At 34.4% G+C, this 6,000-nt stretch overlaps 1 non-coding gene across 1 annotated transcript; it reads left to right on the top strand.

Moving 5' to 3' along the window:
* The first annotated feature begins 170 nt into the window (after positions 1-170).
* Positions 171-355, top strand: LOC129981997 (U2 spliceosomal RNA). The gene has a single exon (XR_008785405.1). It is a non-coding gene; the product is annotated as a U2 spliceosomal RNA (small nuclear RNA).
* Positions 356-6,000: the final 5,645 nt, after the last annotated feature.

Consider the following 6,000-nt stretch of genomic DNA (forward strand, 5'->3'; position numbering starts at 1 on the left):
TTCACGAGGCGTTAGTCAACGTCGTAAGCAGCCTCTTGCTGTCTTACACGTGACGAAGTCTCATAGAGTAATCGAAAGACTCGCACTAAAGACGTAAGCGAAGCAGGCCTCCGCTTGTCGGACCCGAGTGGTACCTTACTGTCTATGTTAACGCACGCTATGAGCCCATGCTTTAGTGTTTGCAAACATTAGTGCGAGACATCTGTTCTTATCAGCTTAATATCTGATAGGGCCCCCATCGGGTGCCTATTGATGTTAAACTAATTTTTGGAACATGTACCAGTTTCGCAATTCATTGCAGCTGGTACGCGCGGTTATGTTGGCTTGCACTGTCCCAACGTTAGCCGCATTTAATGCAAAAAATTAGAATTCATCAGAAATTACCAGTAAAAAAGCCTTACCACCCACAGATGTCTCCTCACATGAATGTTTGCCGTCTCTTTCCTAACCATGGAAAAGCCCTGGCAAGTCGCTGAGTACAAGTCACCATGTGTGAATTTCAACATGTCGCCAAATGAAAATACTGCAACTGTATCTTCCTCAGGACACACAGAAATCCCTGTTTATTTAAAATCTTGTCATTCGTTTCGTCTTTTCCACCGTCACCTGCATTTCTCTGAAGCGAATCTCTGTTTCTGCTTGTTAAGTGTAAAATGATATGTTTGTAATTAAATTGTCTGTATTCATTCATGAATTGTGTTTATTTTGTAATAATGTGGCAAAGCTGACTGCATTTACTTTCTCTTTAGTTAAAATGGGTGACTTGAATGAACATTAGATTTTTATACAAATCACCCATTGATCAATAGTTAAAAGTGCAATGTTACATACAAAATGTGTTCATTTAACATATATCAAACAGGAAAGACTCATTGAAACACAACGAACAGACCAAAAGAAAGCAAGATTAGCTTTGTGTCTTTAAAAACATCAGAATTATTGATGTAATCTCTGTATTTCCTTTCACATGTAAATGCTATCCACTTTACATATACACTCTTGAAATGTGATATTACTTTTCATAAATGCTTAAGAAAGCATTAACTTAACTTCACCAGTCTTTGTAGTAATTATTCCTACTGTGATGTAGCCCCACTCTACCCTACGTTTCCCTCTTCCTTCTAGGGTGCGTATCGCGCGTCCTGCGTTTGTGCGGCCATGCGGGGGGGCCCCCACTTTTTTGGGCCCGCGGCTAAAGCCGCGGGCCCAAAAAAGGCGAAAAGGGGGCCGCCCAAACGCAGGACGCGCGATACGCACCCTAGAAGGAAGAGGGAAACGTAGGGCGCTGTGCTAAGCATCGACTTTATTCTTCGTTATATATATTTCTGCTTTTTCATGGCATCCTCCCCCCGTCTGGCTAGATGGCTCCGTGTCCGTCGCACACGAATCGAGAGTAATCAGTCTGCCTGCAGGCGAGCTTTCCCGTGGAGATCCGGTTCAGTTTTACCTCTAGCGATGCACTTGGCTTGGTCGCGTCATTGGATTGAAGTCGTGTTTTTCGTCGCTCCTGCATTTTGGTCCAGAAGTGCGGAAATAATGGTACCAGCATCGTAATTTTTATATGTGTGTGTGCAGCTAAGTGAGATCTACTGCTTCATATTATTTTTGTCTTGTTTCGTCAATTAGTTTCCATGTTTTTTGCGAAAAATGAGTGAACTTTGCCATTTTCGCGCCAAAAGTGAAGCCCCCGGAGTGGAAAAAAGTTGTTATCTGCTTGTTCTTCGAAGGAAAGAGCGGTTTTCTGGTGAAATATATACTCCGGAGTGATTTCTGCATCGATTGGTGTGTTACAAGCAAGTTTTGTGCAAAAACTGTGTGATTTATTAAATGTGTTCTTCTTCTTCTCCCCCTATGTTGTGCTACCATTGGGATGAAATTGGATTAATTTAAACCGGGATCCGCTCCGGGTGAGTACACATTGGTTTTATTTTCACAGAGATCTTGTAATTCCGATCATTTTGGTACTAATTTTGTGTGATTCGATGCGGTAGATAAGAAGTTATGTTAATTTTTGTGTTTTCGTATTGTCCGTTTGGAAACGATACTGTGTTAACTGTACAATTCTACCTATTTTTAATTTATTTATGCTTTAATTTAATGTTTAAAATTTATATGTGATATATACAGTATGCATATTGAATCGGGGAATCGATCTGTAGTATTCATTTTTGTTTTTGAATCGATTTAATGTGTTATTTCAGTAGTTTTTATGTGTTAATTTTAGCACGTGGTCTCGCCGATGCTCCGAGTATCGCGGTAAAATCGTATTGTTATTATCGCTAAAATTGATTATTCTTATGTGAATATCATTCACATAAGTCTATTATTTAATATAGTGTGGATATTTTTAATGGTTATTTTGTGGATTGATATGGATGGAGTCGGATTAAGATTAGTCATTCCCTTTCGGATGACACTTTGATCATAAATGCCGGCCCTGGCGGGAGAATTAAAATTGATTATTATTCTGTTTTCCTCTTCCCTAATAATTTTAAAAGTACTCTAATATTAATCTTGAACATTTAAAGTATGTTTTAAGTTCATTGGAGATGGATTCTCTAAGATTAATTGATTAAGATTGATATTTAATTCTCTCCGTGTTGACTTATGAACAATAATGGTGGTGGCGTCCTGTTCGGAAATTAAACGCTTTGATTTCTCTCTTATTTCAATTAATTGGGAGAAATTTATACCTGTAAATTATTGCGAGGGAGTTTTTTTAATGGATATGGAGTGGTTTTAGTGTACTGTAAATGCTATGTAATTAATTTAGTTTGAATTTCGTTTTCACCGTCTGCTGACCAAACAAGGCGCAGTTTGGGGCAGTGATTACTGATTAGAAAAACGATTCTCTTTGGGGCTTCGTGTGCCCCCCCCCCCCCTCCGCTTGTCGTTTTGTCGCATGGTCTCTGAATCTGACTAGTTTCGATTCCATTTGCTCTTGAAATCTAACATTATTCCCACTTCACATTCAATATTGTTATTCCGTTCCTTGCTGAATGTATGTTTTTATTTATGTGTTTTTATTAATAAATATTTCTTTTATTTGTGACATATTCAGATTATTTTTTCCACTGAACTAATTTTGTTTTGATCATTATGATTTTTTGATTCTTACCATTAAGGGATTTTATGTGCTTTTATTCTTTTAATGTTGATATCCCTTTTCAGGCGTTTATTTACCCATTTATTTATTTTATTTTATTTCATTATGCATTTGGTACCTTGATTTATGCATTTATTTTTCTCTTATGCCTATTTGTTTTTTGGATCTGTATATTGTCTGATCTTATATCTCAATTTTATTACGATTACCAATATTAACATTTTTAAATATTTTTTGAACATATATATTACTGTATATACCATGCATGTCATCACAACTGATCTCTGCATTGAATGTACTATTTCCCTGTCATTGTTATTTTTATTTATTATATTTTTCTTCATTTTGCCTTTGATCCCTTACTTTAATGTTTTGTTTATTAATCTGTTTTCACAATATGAAAATTCTTACTTATTGATTTCCTTGTTTCTTCTCAAGTTTCTTAAGTGTCCTTGTTAATTTTAAAATCTCTTGTTTTCTTGCTTTTCCCAAAAATGTATTTCTAACTGAAGCCTTGTTTTAACCTATTCCCCACTTATCACCAGTTGTGAATTAACTTTTTCAAGTCATAATTCTATTTTGTCTTTTTATTATTATTATTATTATTCTTTTTTGGTCATGTTTTGTCTCATCAATCTGCACACAAAGCAGTGAATTCTCTCCCCCCCCCCCAATTTATTTGGTGTTTTTCATTCTTTCATTTATTTTCTTTCTCTCTCTTGAATTTTGGTTCATTTGCCCCTGTCCCAATCATTTAAATTTTACTTCCATTTCATACTATTTACTAAAATTGTGTGTGGCAGTGGGTACTGATAAGAAAGGCGTTTCGTTTCAAAGCGATTTTGCTCCCCCCCCCCCCCATCGACTTGTTATGATACTGTCACGTGATCCCCCGAGCTGTCAGATTTCTAAATCTGATTACTAATAACCACTTTACATATAATTTATTTCTTCCGTTACCTTACTGAATATATGTGTTTAATGATTCTTTCTTATTATTTAATCTTGTTGATTTCACGTATTCGGTTTATTTTTCTCCGAAACTGATCCTGTTTTAGTAATAATGATTTCTGACTTTCATTTTTTTTCCCCCTCTGTTTGTTTGTGTGTTTTTATTTATTTTTTCATTCTTTTAATACTGATTTCCTTTTTCATGCTTTTTATCTATCTTTAAATTAATTTCGATTTATATATATTTGATATTTCCGTTTATGCATTTTTCCCCCTTTCATGACCATTTTATTTTGCGATTCTTTTTATTGAATATTTTTATATCTCAGGGTTTATTGTGATTTTATCATGATTACCAATGAGATCATTTCTACATACTTTTGATCATATACACTATTTATTGTATCTTCCATATATGTGCACACAACTGACCTTTGCATTGAAAACACTGTTTGCACTGTGGTCATGTCACTGGGCTGCGAACCACAAGGTCCTGGGTTCTATCCTAGCTCATCGCAATCCGCCACAATTTCAACAGTTTCCTGCTCGAAAGATTTCCAGGCAATGTAACAAGCTACTGGTGCCTCACAGTCCAACACGAAAACCTTGCTGCTGGCATGTTTTGAAATGAAATTGCGTGTCAGATTTTGGTTTTCTAGTGTCGGATATTCCCCACTTGAATAAGAAGTTTTGCGCTTCAGAGAGGGTTAAAAATGGCAGAGGGTGAGTATTTTGTTGTTTGTTTTAAGTTTTTAATCATTATCATAATACTTGAAAAATTTTCATTTCTAAATGTCACTTCTTTTTGTATTATTATTATTTTCCTACCTCTCATTTATTTGCGACATAATTACTTTCTTATTTCATGCATAATATTTGCCACATTGTTTATTACTCAAATCTTGTGGAAAAACTGATTGCCAGTGCTATCACTAAATTCCTTTGATTTTTTTTTTTTTTTTTTTTTTCTTTAGAGAAACCTTTTTTATATGTATCTCCTTGTGAGTATGCTTTCTGTGACTTTCATTTTAATTTCACTTTTATTTTTAATTAGCTTACATATGTGTCCTGTACATTATTTTGTGTGTGTGTGTGTGTTTTCATGTTTCATTTGAACTGTTACTTTATTTTTAATACTTTTTAATATGTCAATTCTTACTATTATTATCTATGCTCTGCAATGCCCTGTGTTCATCTTGAAATTCAGCATCTGTGTTCAGCATTTTTCTGAGCCTGTTTTGAGCAGGCTTGAAACTGGACTGTGATGGTAATATAAACATTTTTGATTTGAACTTGCGTATATATACTGTTCTGTATTTTTTAGGAATTAGAAATGTTATTTATGTGCACGTATATTATTTTCTGTAGCTTACTTTGTCGTCTTTTCTTACAAATGCATATTCATTCCACAATAGTATTACTTTTACAAATAGTAAGGCTAATTTTTCATGGCTGGTAATGTTGCTCATCTTGAAGATCCTCAATAACTGAGTTATTTTTTCTGTATTCAGTATTGCTGCATAAATTATTTTGGCCTGTGATTTCATAGAATTTTTATTGTTATTTATATGCCTCCTTCTTTTTTATTTATTTATTTATTCTCCCACTTTCCTAAATTCTTTGATGTGCTTCTTAAGTAATTTTCAAGCAAATATGGTTCATAAGTTGAATTGAAGTCAGTTGATAAGTAGTTTTCCGTTGTTGACACTTTAATTAGTTTTATGTTAGAGTAGAATAATCTCATGTGAGCTCATTTCTAAGTGTATTTATTTCAGTTCAAAGAAAGTTTAATCAAATTTTTGTTTGTTTCTTTGTAGCTTTCCTAATTTCTTGGACAATGCAATCATGCTATTTAATGCTGAATGGTGAGATAGAGATTTGATTGACTGATTCACTGTGAATTTCAAAGGGCATTTTTGGATTATCTTGGTATGATTGTTTTC

The sequence above is a fragment of the Argiope bruennichi genome, chromosome 8 (genome assembly GCF_947563725.1).
Source record: "Argiope bruennichi chromosome 8, qqArgBrue1.1, whole genome shotgun sequence".
Lineage (NCBI taxonomy): Eukaryota > Metazoa > Arthropoda > Arachnida > Araneae > Araneidae > Argiope > Argiope bruennichi.